Raw genomic sequence first — 16,669 nt, 5'->3', positions numbered from 1 at the left:
AGAAAGATGGTAACAATAACCCTGTATACGAGACAGCAAAAGAGACAATGATGTATATAACAGTCTTTTGGACTCTGTGGGAGAGGGAGAGGGTGGGATGATTTGGGAGAATCACACTGAAACATGTATATTATACATGAAACGAGTCGCCAGTCCAGGTTTGATGCACAATACTGGATGCTTGGGGCTGGTGCACTGGGACAACCCAGAGGGATGGTATGGGGAGGGAGGAGGGTTCAGGATGGGGAACACATGTATGCCTGTGGTGGATTCATTTCGATATATGGCAGAACCAATACAATACTGTAAAGTTTAAAAATAAAATGGGGTACACATGTATACCTGTGGCGGATTCATTTTGATATTTGGCAAAACTAATACAATTATGTAAATTTTAAAAATAAAATTAAAAAAATAAAATGAAATTAAAAAAAAATAAAGTAAATGTAAAGTCTGTCAAACTTTCTTAGGCAAAAACTTTGTGTCAAACTTATTTGACAGGTAGTAAGTCATCCAATGCTTCCCTGGTAGCTCAGCTGGTAAAGAATCCACCTGCAAGGCTGGAGAACGAGGTTCAATTCCTGAGTCAGACATATCCACTGGAGAAGGGATAAGCTACCCATTCGAGTATTCCTGGCCTTCTCTGGTGGCTCAGCTGATAAACAATATGCCATGAATATGGGAGACAGGTCATCCAATAAAAGACCATTAACATGGGACCTAACAAATACTGCTTTCTCTTAGATCACTTATGAACTCTAATATGGCAACTCTGTTTCCTCATGTGTGTGTGCTTAGTCACATCAGTCCTGTCCGACTCTCTGTGACCCCATGGACCACGGTCCACCAGTCTCCTCTGTCCATGGGATTTCCCAGGCAAAAATACTGGAGTGGGTTGCCATTTCCTTCTCCAGTGATCAAGTATGAAGTGAATGAAGTGAAGTCGCTCAGTCCTGTCCAACTCTTTGCGACCCCATGGACTGTAGCCTACCAGGCTTCTCCATCCATGGGATTTTCCAGGCAAGAGTACTGGAGTGGGTTGCCATTGCCTTCTCCATAATTTCATCATATGTAAATTTAAAAATAATTAAATTCTATGCATATTGGATTTTTTTAATTTTTTGTATATTTATTTATTTATTTTTCTAATTTTATTTTACTTTTAAACTTTACACAATTGTATTAGTTTTGCCAAATATCAAAATGAATCCGCCACAGGTATACATGTGTTCCCCATCCTGAATCCTCCTCCCTCCTCCCTCCCCATACCATCCCTCTGGGTCGTCCCAGTGCACTAGACCCAAGCATTCAGTATCGTGCATCGAACCTGGACTGGCAACTCGAGAGCCATTACTGATCAGTTCATTTGCTACTCATTTGATGGTTTATAAAATTCTTGTGGAGGGAAGAAAGAGAATGTCTTACAGATTAGAAACAGGAGCTTACTCAAGGTATTTCAGATGAAAAGAGGTTTATATTTAGGATGCTGATTTTTTTTTCTAATTTTATTTTATTTTTAAACTTTACATAATTGTATTAGTTTTGCCAAATATCAAAATGAATCCACCACAGGTATACATGTGTTCCCCATCCCGAACCCTCCTCCCTCCTCCCTCCCCATACCATCTCTCTGGGCCGTCCCAGTGCACCAGCCCCAAGCATCCAGCATCGTGCATCGAACCTGGACTGGCAACTCGTTTCCTACATGATATTTTACATGTTTCATTGCCATTCTCCCAAATCTACCCACCCTCTCCCTCTCCCACAGAGTCCATAAGACTGTTCTATACATCAGCGTTTCTTTTGCTGTCTTGTACACCGGGTTATTGTTACCATCTTTCTAAATTCCATATATATGCGTTAGTATACTGTATGAAAAACATAGGATGCTGATTTTAATGACTGATGAAAATCAGGACACAGGAATAGAAGAGACCAGAACAGTCACAAAACTTACACTGTAGGGGTTCCTGTAGCACAGGTTTATAAATAGCAAATCCCATCCTGGATTTCAAGGATCCCTTCCCTATCTATTCTTTTACTCTTAGAGAACTCATAAATTTCTCATATTATTGTATAAAGTACTTATTATTGCTTTTCATGTAATCCATATTATTATTATTTTGTCTGCTTTTTATCAAAGACTGTAAGCTGTGATGCTGGAGAAGGAAATAGCAACCCACTCCAGTGTTCTTGCCTGGAGAATCCCATGGACGGAGAAGCCTGGTAGGCTGCAGTCCATGGGGTTGCACAGAGTCAGACACGACTGAAGCGACTTAGCAGCATAAGCTGTGATGCAAGGATTTTTTTTTTTCTTTTGTTCATTGATGCTATCAGCATCTAGAAAAGCCTAATGTAGAAGCTCTGTTGAATAAAAGAGATATATTTCCATATTCAACTTTAAACCAATCTATAACATTAACACACCTACATGGGAGTTTTGGCAAAGGAATGCAATTACTTATTGCTGATATTAGCCCTTAGGTATTAATGATAGGGCTTCCTTGGTGGCGTATTCGGTAAAGCGTCTGCCTGCAGTGTTGGAGACCTGGGTTCGATCACTGTGTTGGGAAGATCTGGAGAAGGAAATGGCAACCCATTCCAGTACCCTTGCCTGGGAAATTCCATGGATGGAGGAGCCTGGTAGGCTACAGTCCATGGGATCGCAAAGAGTGGGACATGACTGAGTGACTTCACTTTAAACTTTCACTTTTAATTGATGATAACTGTAATTCATGCTTTGATACAACACAAAGAGAATATTTAAAATAAATTCTGCATTCTAGTTAATTCTCACATCTAAGTCTAGATATAGTATATATACATTCAAATAGTAAATTGATACAGTCAACATGGAGAATAATATTCCTTAAAAGACTAGGAATAAAGCTACCATATGGCCCAGCAATCCCACTAACTGGGCATATACCATGGGAAAACCATAATTGAAAAAGACACATGTACCCCAATGTTCATAGCAGCACTATTTACAATAGCTAGGACATGGAAGCAATCTATATATCCATTGACAGATGAAAGGATAAAGAAGTCATGGTACATATATACAATGGAATATTATTAGTTATATAAAAGAATGAATTTGAGTCACTTCTAGTGAGGTGGATGAACCTAGAACCTGTTATAGAGAGTGAAGTAAGTCAGAAAGAGAAAAAATAAATATTATATATTAACTTATATATACAGAATCTGGAAAACTGTATTGATGAACTTATTTGCAGGAAAGGAATGGAGATACAGATACAGAGGGCAAACTCATGGACACAGTTGGGGAAACAGTGGGATGAATACATAAATAGCATTGACATACATACAATAACGTGTGTAAATAGCTAGCTGGTTAGAAGTTGCTATAAAACATAGGGAGCCCAGTCTGGCACTCTGTGATAACCTTGAAGGGTGGAATGGGGGGTAAGGAGAGGGATGCTCAAGACAAAGGTGATATATGTATAATTATGGCTGAATTTCATCGTTGGATGCAGAAACCAATGCACTACTGTAATTTTCCTGCAATTAAAGACGAACTAAAGAAAAATAATAATAAAACCATTGCTCTCTACTCTTTTTATCATTCTTTATTCTTCATTCCTTTTTCCATTTCTCACTCAATTAAATCTAACTTTTATTCTTTAGGCATTTCTGATCCAAATAAAATCACTTAGAGCCTTAAATTTGAATTATATTAATGAGTTTAATCTATCCAGAGTTTCCAAATTATTCACTGAAAATTTACCCTAATGAGATATAAATTTAAATGAACAGAGTTTAAATTAAGACCCTAATATGTGTTAAGAGCACATATGGGAGAGAGAAGGACAAAAATGTACTTAGTGTAATACAAAACTCAGTTATCATCAACTCACAGAATAAAATGGCCATAGTTAACCGAATTCAGTAAGCCCCGACCTTGATGTAACAGACCAGGATTTCAGTTGGGTAATCTGATCACTCAGTCTACAATAAAATTCAATTCACTCAGGGTCAGATCACTCAGAGTTTGGAGGACTTCCAGAGATCATTGACTCAATTTCTTGCCTTTGGCCCATTCAGTACTCTCCTCTGAAACTGCCCTTATAAAACTGTCCCACCAGAACTGGAAAGCTTAACCATTCTGTCAAAGGTAGGGAGTTAATTTAAGACTCTGTGACCAGGCAGTTCAATGCATAGACTCAATCATTAGCTATTTATTTATTTTTTTTAGGCCGAGAAAACACGACATTACTATACATATTGTCTTAAAGCAATTTAGATTCATCCTTGAGAGATTTGTATTCTAGTCTCAGTTCTGTTACCAACTAGCTGTGTGAACTTGGTGATTTATTTCACTTCTCTGGCCCAGAATTCTTTTGTTTAGGTAGATTAAATATATATATAATATATTCCATTCCAAATATATAATATATATTATATATATATTATATAATATATATATATATATATATATTATATATATATATTTTCTTTTGCATATTCTCTGAGTCAGAGATTTTTTTTTTTTTTCATGCTATACATTTTGGTATTTAGAGAAACTTTTTAGAAGTAGGTCTTCATATTCCCATTTAATTAATGGGCGGTCTAAGGGTCAAAGACTTTAAAGTGAAAGTGAAAGTGTTAGTCACTCAGTCATGTCCGACTTCTTGAGACCACATGGACTGTAGATGGTCAGACTCCTCTGTCCATGGGATTCTCTAGGCAAGAATACTGGAGTGCATAGCCATTCCCTTCTCCAGGGGATCTTCCTGACCCAGGGATGGAACCAGGGTGTCCAGTGTTGCAGGCAGGTTCCTTACCATCGGAGTCACCAGGGAAGCTCAAAGACTTTAAGGAACACATCAAAAATCTTCCTTGGGATTCTTCCAGTCCATTTGTTAATTAAAAAAAAAAGAAGAAGAAGAAGAAAAAGAAAAGAAAGAAAAAGCCATGTGTTGGAATGTGATTTTTCCCTACAAAGTTTATCTGAGCTGCTTGGACTTGCTGGTTGCCACTAGACACTTTAGCAAAAGTGCAAAGCATGGTGCAATCTATTAATGTCATTCTCTCACCTCAGTTGCTGTCTACTTTCACCTATATATACCCTGGGCCTCTCACTTCATACTTATTGAAGACACCTAGTAGGCAATGTCAGACCTTACAGGTAATTGTTGTAATATGGTCTCCCAGGTAGGAAAGTAATTTTTGATGTAATCTATCCTGTCTTTAATACCTTGTGCTGTGCTGTGCTTAGTCACTTAGTCATGTCCAACTCTTTGCAATCCCATGGACTGTAGCTCTCCAAGCTCCTCTATTCATAGGATTCTCTAGGCAAGAATACTGGAGTGAGTTGCCATGCCTCTCTTCCAGGGGATCTTCCCAACCCAGGGATCGAACCCAGATCTCCCGCATTACAGGCAGGTTCTTTACCGTATGAGACACCAGGGAAGCCCAAGAAAACAGGAGTGATTAGTCTAGCCCTTCTCCAGGGGGTCTTCCCAACTCAAGAATTGCACTAGCGTCTCCTGCATCGCAGGTGAATTCTTTATCAGCTGAGCTACCAGTGAAGACCCTTTCATACCTCACAACCCTTCAAAAGCAAAGATCTAAATCTGTTTATTTTAAGAGGAAGAGCATCTATCTTGATAAAGAAAACACACAAGACAATTATTTAAGTTTTTTTTCTCTTTTACTTCGTTCCTGTCTCCTTCTATAAATTGATTAAAAAAAAAAAAACATGAATAGGATTAGAAATGGAAGGTTAGAACATCAATAATATTAAATTAAATAAATATTGATTATTGTTGTTGTTCAGTCCCTAAGTCTGACCATTTTTTGACCTTTCTGACTCTGCCAGGCTCCTCTGTCCATGGGATTCCCAGGCAAGAATACTGGAGTGAGTTTCCATTTCCTTCTCCAGGAGATCTCCAGAGGCAGAGATTGAACTCACATCTCCAGCATTGGCAGACAGATTCTTTACCACTGAGCCATTTTCATCACCCCAAGCATTTAATATTAGTAATTGCCTGTTATAAAGGGAACATAGGAAATTCAAGAGATTGAGAAATTTGCTTAAATTCACTTAAAAGCTAAATGGAAAGGCCAGGACTCAAGTTTACAGTACGTATTTCATCTGTGAGCCTTTCACGGGTTTCAAATGTCCTCATGATTCTAGAAGAGATGGGCTTAAAGAAACCTTTTGGAGAAGGAAAGAGAATTTCCTCACATCAAAGCACATACACTGAAGTGTAACTAATTGGCCCCAAGGTTTGTTTTTACTCTGGGACTGTCTGAGCTAGGTAGCTCAATGCATATCCTTTGGGACTGGTTTGGGAGAAATACTTTCCTGGAAGCTCCTGAGGCTGAAGGCCTGTGTTAGGCATTTACAGACTTTTGTGGGAGTTACTATAAATATCCTATGCAGTAAAAAGAAAGCACTTAAACTCATAATTTTCCAAAAGATATATTGTGGGAAGAGAGCTGACTTCAGAGGCACTTCTCATTCAGAATTCAGAAATAGTTTTCTTCACAAAGTCTCCAAGAACCAAATTAAGAAATTGGCCCCATTTTTCACAAGACTCCTCTCTGCTTCAATAAGAGACCTTGTTCCGTATAAACAAGTGCTTCTGAGGAGGAGTTTGTGAATTATTGCCACATGCAGAGTTCCCTTTCTCCATAAACTCCTTACATCCCATGATCTCTTGTGATAAATCCCAAGATAAATCTTAAGGAAGTATAGTTTGTGTGTTTTATTCAGGTTTCATATAATTTAACTTCTAAGTAAATTAAAGTTGAAGATGCACAAGGTATATTTTATTGGAAGTCACCTGTTTGCTCATAAGAGGTAAGGTTTTTCATTCTCTCTAAAATATTTTTTTCTAATTGCCTCCTAAAGACCAAGCTCTTAGAATCTTTAGTCAGTGTGTCTTCTAATGAACGATGGAGGTCCTGGGGAGTGTTCACATCAATGAATGAGTTTGTGGATCCAGAGTTCCTAGGCTTTCCTTGGAGTTGGCACATAGCTGTGCTACCTCTTAAATGCATCTCTGCTCACAGAAGGTACAATGAACTGGATTGAGGCCAATTTGGTAGAAATTTCTGTCTTGGGGATCTTCTTGTTGAAAGTGTAGGTCATTGCTGAAGTTTCTAGGACAGAATACAAAATAGAACTGTGCTTTCTACACAGTTGAATTTTCAAGCTCCCTGACAACACTTTGATCATAATCAGATTCCCTTTTCGGTTTAGGGGAAAGTGACTGTGTGGTCAGCCAGGAAGAAAGAAGCTAAACTGTGATGAAATTTTGGCTCAAACTACCCTCTCTAATATTCTTGCTCATCTTCCCACTCTGTCTTTTTGTATTCTATCCCTGACTCTTCTTTCCCTGGTTTCTGCTCACTCGCTCTCCTCTCTCCTGCTCTAACTTCATTAGTCTGCTTCTTTCCTCCTCTTCTCTATAATCCGTTTAGGTTCATTTAGTTTTCTGCTTTGATATTAGCCTCAATATGCAGTTTAATTAACTTGATTTTGGAGTCAGGACAGAAATTTAAGGTATCAATTTGACATCTTTCTTTGATGGATCAGAATTTCTTTTCTAAGATGCAATCTACGTGATGATTGGGGTTTGATATTTTATATGAAATGTGGGTGAGTGCTAGGCTATCTAGGTACATCTTTGTCTAGTTATACCCTAATTGCCTTAGTTAAAATACTCTGTATTATAGGTCAAACTTTGTAACTAGAAAAGGACAAACAAATGGCCACAGTTGCCTTGCCAAAAATTATGGAAGTCAGATGAAATAATACAAGGGAAAGCTTGTTTGAATGATAAGATTAGATAACAAAAATAATATTTAATCCAGTATTGCTTTATTCAATCATATGTGTATGAAAATCCACATAGTAATATAGGAGCAGAGAAGATATAGACACATGTCTATTTACCTGGAGAAAAAAAAAAATTACAGACTTTTGGCCCCAAATATAATTGAATTGGTTAAAATTTCAACAGGTGAAAGTAAAAATATAAGGATGAAGAAAGCAAAAATAGTTTGCTTTCTATCACTAGTAATACTAGCATCATTCTATTACTTCAATTTGGGAGATACCATCTTTATTCTTTATTATAGTATTTCTGTGCTTTTTCAAATTAGTGTCAAATGACCTACTAATTTACTTTAATATGAGTTTTCAGATAATTTTCCTCTTTCTGATTAATCACCAATCCTTCATGGTATCAGAGATACCATCAGATATGTATTAAGAGCCTATTCATTATCCAGAGTCAACAGATAGAGCATGGAAAAGTGTCCTTAGCCTCTTCACAACAAATTGGTCAAGTGGTGGGATGATCCAGGGATGTTTGGAAATACAGACTGAATTCTGTCATAAAGCTCTGAGGGGGTATTGATCCAACCTAATGCATACATTAAGTCTTTATGTCCCCAAATATTTTCTTTGCTTACTTAAAGTGAAACAAAATAAAATTACATGAACTGGTTTTCACAGTGGTCTATTATCTGCCCACAGATTTTCTTTTACAGCTTTCTGATTTAATGAGAGTGCAGTCTTTATGGAGAGAAGATATATTTTTCCTGAAGCAATGCATGCTGTTCTTCTTATAATGATATTTCATCATTCTCTCCAAACTGCTTCTCTCCTCACAGCAAATGGCCCCCTGCCTTTTGTTTTAATCTCCTATGGGAAACCTGATGCACTGAAATGCAAAAATCATTAACTTATCCTCCTTTTAAATACTCATCAGAGATTATTGAAACTGTCATTTGGAGTGAGTGAAAGTTGCTGAGTCGTGTTCAGCTCTTTGAGATCCCATGTACTATAAAATCCATGGAACTTTCCAGGCCAGAATACTGCAGTTGGTAGCCTTTCCCTTCTCAAGGGGTTCTTCCAAACCCAGGGATTGAACTCAGGTCTCCGGCTTTGAGAGCAGATTCTTTACCAGCTGAGCCACAAGGGAAGTCCAAGAATACTGGACTTGGTAGCCTGTCCCTTCTCCAGTAGATCTTCTGACCCAGGAATCAAACCAGGGTCTCCTGCATTGCAGGCAGATTATTACCAACTAAGCAATCAGGGAAGCCATTTTGAGTTTTAATTATTATAACATTTCCAAATTTTTCTAATATTATTTTAGCTAGACTACAAGGAAGCCTAAAGTTTTATTTAGATGTATAAATTTATTAGAGGAAAGTGGACAGTAGGAACCTGGAATGTCAGGTCCATGAATCAAAGCAAATTGGAAGTGGTCAAATAAGAGATGGCAAGAGTGAATGTCGACATTCTAGGAATCAGCGAACTCAAATGGACTGGAATGGGAGAATTTAACTCAGATGACGATTATATCTACTGCTGTGGACAGGAATCCCTCAGAAGAAATGGAGTAGCCATCATGGTCAACAAAAGTATACGAAATGCAGTACTAGGATGCACTCTCAAAAACGACAGAAAGATCTCTGTTTGTTTCCAAGGCAAACCACTTAATATCACAGTAATCCAAGTCTATGCCCCAACCAGTAATGCTGAATAAGCTGAAGTTGAACGGTTCTATGAAGACCTACAAGACCTTTTAGAACTAACACCCAAAAAAAGGTGTCCTTTTCATTATAGGGGACTGGAATGCAAAAGTAGGAAGTCAAGAAACACCTGGAGTAACAGCCAAATTTGGCCTTGGAATATGGAATGAAGCAGGGCAAAGACTAATAGAGTTTTGCCAAGAAAATGCACTGGTCATAACAAACACCCTCTTCCAACAACACAAGAGAACACTCTACACATGGACATCACCAGATGGTCAACACTGAAATCAGATTGATTATATTCTTTGCAGCCAAAGATGGAGAAGCTCTATACAGTCAGCAAAAACAAGACCAGGAGCTGACTGTGGCTCAGACCATGACTTCCTTATTGCCAAATTCAGACTTAAATTGAAGAAAGTAGGGAAAACCACTAGACCATTCAGGTATGACCTAAATCAAATCCCTTATGATTATAAAGTAGAAGTGAGAAATAGATTTAAGGGCCTAGATCTGATAGATAAAGTGCCTGATGAACTATGGAATGAGGTTCGTGACATTGTACAGGAGACAGGGATCAAGATCATCCCCGTGGAAAAGAAATGCAAAAAAGCCAAATGGCTGTCTGGGGAGGCCTTACAAATAGCTGTGAAAAGAAGTGAAGTGAAAAGCAAAGGAGCACAGGAAAGATATAAGCATCTGAATGCAGAGTTCCAAAGAATAGCAAGAAGAGATAAGAAAGCCTTCCTCAGCGATCAATGCAAAAAAATAGAGAAAAACAACAGAATGGGAAAGACTAGGGAATCTCTTCAAGAAAATCATAGATACCAAAGGAACATTTAATGCAAAGAGGAGCTCGATAAAGGACAGAAATGGTACAGACCTAACAGAAGCAGAAGATATTAAGCAGAGATGGCAAGAATACACAGAAGAACTGTACAAAAAATATCTTCACGACCCAAATAATCACAATGGTGTGTTCACTGATCTAGAGCGAGACATCCTGGAATGTGAAGTCAAGTGGGCCTTAGAAAGCATCACTATGAACAGAGCTAGTGCAGGTGATGGAATTCCAGTTGAACTATTCCAAATCCTGAAAGATGATGCTGTGAAAGTGCTGCACTCAATATGCCAGCAAATTTGGAAAACTCAGCAGTGGCCACAGGACTGGCAAAGGTCAGTTTTCATTCCAGTTTCAAAGAAAGGCAATGCCAAAGAATGTTCAAACTACTGCACAATTGCGTTCATCTCACACGCTAGTAAAGTAATGCTCAAAATTCTCCAAGCCAGTCTTCAGCAATATGTGAAACGTGAACTTCCTGATGTTCAAGCTGGTTTTACAAAAGGCAGAGGAACCAGAGATCAAATTGCCAGCATCCTCTGGATCATGGAAAAAGCAAGAAAGTTCCAGAAAAACATCTATTTCTGCTTTATTGACTATGCCAAAGCCTTTGACTGTGTGGATCACAATAAACTGTGGAAAATTGCGAAATAGATGGGAATACCAGACCACCTGATCTGCCTCTTGAGAAATTTGTATGCAGGTCAGGAAGCAACAGTTAGAACTGGACATGGAACAACAGACTGGTTCCAAATAGGAAAAGGAGTATGTCAATGCTGTGTATGGTCACCCTGCTTATTTAACTTATATGCAGAGTACATCATGAGAAACGCTGGACTGAAAGAAACACAAGCTGGAATCAAGATTGCCGGGAGCAATATCAATAACCTCAGATATGCAGATGACACCACTCTTATGGCAGCAAGAGAAGAGGAACTCAAAAGCCTCTTGATGAAAGTGAAAGTGAAGAGTGAAAATTTTGTCTTAAAGCTCAACATACAGAAAACGAAGATCATGGCAAATGGTCCCATCACTTCATGGGAAATAGATGGCGAAACAGTGGAAACACTGTCAGACTTTATTTTCTTGGACTCAAAAATCACTGCAGATGGTGACTTCAGGCATGAAATTAAAAGACACTTACTCCTGGGAAGGAAAGTTATGACCAACCTAGAGAGCATATTCAAAAGCAGAGACATTATTTTGTCAACAAAGGTCCGTGTAGTCAAGGCTATGGTTTTTCCTCTGGTCATGTATGGATGTGAGAATTGGACTGTGAAGAAGGCTGAGCACTGAAGAATTGATGCTTTTGAACTGTGGTGTTGGAGAAGACTCTTGAGAGTCCCTTGGACTGCAAGGAGATCCAACCAGTCCATTCTGAAGGAGATCAGCCCTGGGATTTCTTTGGAAGCAATGATACTAAAGCTGAAACTCCAGTACTTTGGCCACCTCATGCGAAGAGTTGACTCAGTGGAAAAGACTCTGATGCTGGGAGGGATTGGGGGCAGGAGGAGAAGTGGACTACAGAGGATGAGATGCCTGGATGGCATCACTGACTTGATGGACGTGAAACTGAGTGAACTCCGGAAGTTGGTGCTGGACAGGGAGGCCTGGCGTGCTGTGATTCATGGGGTCGCAAAAAGTCGGACACAACTGAGCGTTGAATTGAACTGAAATGGATAATTTGACTTATTGATATGAAAATATTTATTCTATTCAAGGAAACCCAGTATCAGTCAGTTCAGTCGCTCAGTTGTGTCCGACTCTTTGCGACCCCATGAATCTCAGCACGCCAGGCCTCCCTGTCCATCACCCACTTCCGGAGTTCACTCAGACTCACGTCCATCAAGTCAGTGATGCCATCCAGCCATCTCATCCTCTGTCGTCCCCTTCTCCTCCTGCCCCCAATCCCTCCCAGCATCAGAGTCTTTTCCAATGAGTCAACTCTTCGCATGAGGTGGCCAAAGTACTGGAGTTTCAGCTTCAGCATCATTCCTTCCAAAGAAATCCCAGGGCTAATCTCCTTTAGAATGGACTGGTTGGATGTCCTTTCAGTCCAAGGGACTCTCAAGAATCTTCTCCAACACCACAGTTCAAAAACATCAATTCTTCGGCTCTCAGCTTTCTTCACAGTCCAAATCTCACATCTGTACATGACCACTGGAAAAACCATAGACTTGACTAGACGAACTTTTGTTGGCAAAGTAATGTCTCTGCTTTTGAATATGCTATCTAGGTTGGTCATAACTTTTCTTCCAAGGAGTAAGCATCTTTTAAGTTCATGGCTGCAGTCACCATCTGCAGTGATTTTGGAGCCCCCAAAAATAAAGTTTGACACTGTTTCCATTGTTTCTCCATCTATTTCCCATGAAATGATGAAACCAGATGCCATGATCTTCATTTTCTGAATTGAGTTTTCAGCCAACTTTTTCACTCTCCTCTTTCACCTTCATCAAGAGGCTTTTTAGTTCCTCTTCACTTTCTGCCATAAGGGTGATGTCATCTGCATATCTGAGATTATTGATATTTCTCCCAGCAAAACCCAGTATAAGCTTACTGAATACTTTGGTTTCAGAGACTCTTGTTGGAAACCTCAGCTTAACATATCGAATGTCATAGCTCCATTTCTTTCTCATATTGGAACAGTCCAATCAATTTATTCTCCAGTGGTCTTTCTACTTTTGGCATTAAAATTCATTTGTATTATCACATAGAGTTGTGTGTAATTTTATGTAATTAATGATCTTATGTAGAGGAATGTTACTTCTCCAGCTTGTTTGTGAAGAGGTAGAGGACGTCTTTTCTTTCCCTATCAGCTGACTCTAGATATGAATAGCTTCTTAGTACATGTTTGATGACTGACTTGATGCTGATATTGATGCATTTAAGGATTGATAATTAATCAGAAAGATAAAAAGTGTCTCAAAACTCATATTAAAGCAAATTAAAAGGTCATTTGACATTAAAGTGAAAAAGCACAGAAATATTATAAGAAAGAATGAAGGTGAAATCTCTCAAATTGAAATAACAGAATAAAATGGAAAGGAGAGTAAATTTGATAGATTTTTGTGTATAAAATTGAAAAAAGCTCATAGCTTAGAGGTAATAGCATTTTATTGAGAAAAGATTTATAGAATTCAAAACAGATAAAATATAAGTAAATATATATACAATATTATGCACTATTGCTAATCAAAAAATATATAATTTTAATTCAGATAATAAAATAAATATGAGTGCTCCATGTTAGATTTTTATTAGAAATTCATGCCCTATTGTTATAAATATAGAAATAATGGAAAAATATAATTGGTGCATAAGAAGAAATATTTAACTATATAAATACACACAGATGATCCTGAAAACACTCATAGAATATGTAAGGAACTAACATTTTCATCCAGTGAGTGAAATTGGTTAATTATAAATTTTTAAGGGTACTTTTCACAGTCTGTAATCTACCATAAACTTTGGAGATTTTATTATGCAAATATATTCATTTTATTTTTTCTAAAGTATATTGAAGTAACCAAATTCTAAGATTATTTAATAGTTTTTAATAATTATAAATATTCAAATTTATGTCAGTAATCTCTGGGACATATTTTGATGAAATTATTAAAATAACCAAAAGTTGTATAAGAAGAGTTTATTCAAACATTGTTCATTAGGATGAAAATTTGTAAACAACTTAAGTCAAGATAAATTTTAGAATTTATATTATGAGATTTTGATACATTAATTTATAGTTGCTAAATTAATAATTACAGCATGGATATGCTGTAAAAAATGTGAAAGACTTTTAGTAATCAAAAATGAAAATTAGAAAGTATAAAAATATTATAAGATGATTGAAATTATATATATGTGTATGCTTATACAAAGAATAAAATAGAACAATGGGAGATATTTATATGTTTAAATCTTAAAATACATTTAAAAATTATGTCTTATATAAAATTTGGAGAGTACAAACCTCTGGAAAACAGTAGTAGGAGAATCAGATAATATGAGTTTTAGAAGTATAAGAAATGGCACTTCAGATTGGATCCATAGGGTGTGAAGATTAAGTTGATACATTTCTTAACAGCATAGATAATGGATTATTTCAAACATATAGTAATTTTTTCTCAAAATGTCAGTTTCAATGATTTACTCAACTATCTCATGTGCCCTAGTTGGCAATGAAAGTAATAATATAATTGCAACTAGCCTAAAAGTTGGAAAAACAATTTTTTCTTAAAGCTTAATCCAAACATGATTTTGAAGAGATCAGAAACAATGGGTGCAACCTGGTTTCCAAATCAAAAAATGTGTTTCTTCAAGAAAGAACCTCCCAAATTATTATAAAATTATATATAATATAAAACTTTATATATAAATGAAAATTATATACAAAATTCAGTAGTTGATATGTATATACATTATATGAGTATATATATTATATACACATATATGTATTGGAACCTCTAATTGTCATTTGAAGAAAAGGCATCAAGACATTAAAGTGACCTGATCAATATCATACAACAAATGCATTAACTCTCAGACTTTGGCAAAGAGCATGGTCATTGAGGGTTCCCTTGCACAAATCTTATTCCTTATAGAAAGAACTGGTTAAAGCATGAAAACCAGCGTAAAAAACGTTATTTCATAATTTTTTGCAATGCATGAAAACTTTGAGAAATAGTGAGTTATATGTTTTGATGGAATTATAACTCTAAAAGTTATCATTTCAAGTCCAAATACATTTCTATTGCCAAGTCCTCATTTCCCCCACTTCCTTTGCAGATGAACCGCTTCTCAGCTATGCCTGTTTTACATTCACCATAACCATGAGGTGAACAGCAGTGTGAATGAGTTCATTCTGCTTGGGTTAGCACAGAATTTACTAAAGGACAAAATAGTGTTTGTGATCTTGCTTCTATACCTTGCAGCTCTGTTGGCAAACTTCCTAATTGTGATGACCATACGAAATAGCCAGACACTTGGGATCCCGATGTACTTCTTCCTTTTCTACTTATCCTTTGCTGATGCTTGTTTTTCAACAACCACTGCCCCTATGTTGATTGCAGATTCTGTATCTGAGAAGAAAGTCATCTCCTTCAATGAGTGCATGATCCAGATCTTTGCATTTCACTTCGTTGGGTGCATGGAGATCTTGGTACTTGTCCTCATGTCCATTGATCACTATGTGGCCATTTGCTAGCCCCTGTGGTACACAGCCATCGTGAACCAGTGTGTCTGTGGCACACTGGTGAAACTGGCCTGGGTGGGGGCCTGTATCCATTCTTCAGCACAGATTCTCTTGGCTTTGAGACTACCGTTCTGTGGCCCCAATGTTATTGTTCACTATTTCTGTGATGCACAACCATTGTTGAAACTTGCCTGCACTGATACTTATGTCATCAATCTACTCATAGTGTTTAACAGTGGGGTTATATGCATGATAAGCCCGCTGCTAATCTCCCATGTTTTACCTTACATTTTCTGCATAATCATAGTGCAGAAGGAAGAAAGAAAGCCCTATCTACTTGCACCGCTCATATTATTGTTACTGTATTATTCTTTGTACCGTGTATATACACATACACTTGCCTTGTAACTGCATTTCCAGTGCACAAGATGGTGGCTGTGTTTTACACTATTGGGACACCTTTGCTCAACCCCCTGATTTACACTCTGAGGAATGCAGAAGTCAAACAGGTCATGAGAAGGCTATGGTGCAACAAACTCTGACTCAAGATGGCAAAGTGCAGAAGATACCAATTGCTAATTCTGCCACAGTATAAATAAAACTGGATTGATAGGAAAGGCAAAATGTTCTCATCCCAGTGTGGACAACCATAGTTCTCTTCCAGTGGGACCTGTGTGAGAATAAGCAGAATCTATAGAGCACATATCTGTATTATTTTAACCAATGTCTCATGGAGAGACAGAACATGAAGTGCAATCACAATTGTGGGAGCACAAGACCATTCTTCACTTCTGCCATCTGCTTTGATACTCTTTTGAGGCTCAAGAACCAGATCCTGTTGTTTCTGTAGCTTTATTTTCTTATTTTGAACACTATTTTGATTTATTTTTCTTTTTCATGTTTCTGATTCCAATTTTATACTCTGTCCTTGATTTCTGTCATCTATTTTGCTGTTAAACCAGTGCTGGCACTACTGTGTATCATATCATTTCTGGCTCAAGATTCAGTCCATCAAGTCATTCCCAGAAACTTATTCTCTCCAAGGAGCATAAATAGAAAATAGTTAAGCTCCTATTTTATGCTTGTCTTCCTCTTGAAACACCCTTAAAAATTGG

General features: G+C 37.4%; 1 pseudogene; it reads left to right on the top strand.

Annotated features, from left to right (window-relative positions):
• The first annotated feature begins 14,981 nt into the window (after positions 1-14,981).
• Positions 14,982-16,096, top strand: LOC106701512 (olfactory receptor 4C11-like; annotated as a pseudogene).
• The last annotated feature ends 573 nt before the right edge of the window (positions 16,097-16,669 follow it).

Source organism: Bos mutus, chromosome 15 (genome assembly GCF_027580195.1).
Source record: "Bos mutus isolate GX-2022 chromosome 15, NWIPB_WYAK_1.1, whole genome shotgun sequence".
In the NCBI taxonomy this organism is placed as follows: Eukaryota; Metazoa; Chordata; class Mammalia; order Artiodactyla; family Bovidae; genus Bos; species Bos mutus.
Note: the sequence above shows the minus strand (reverse complement) of the source record. Positions and strands in the feature narration are given on the sequence as shown.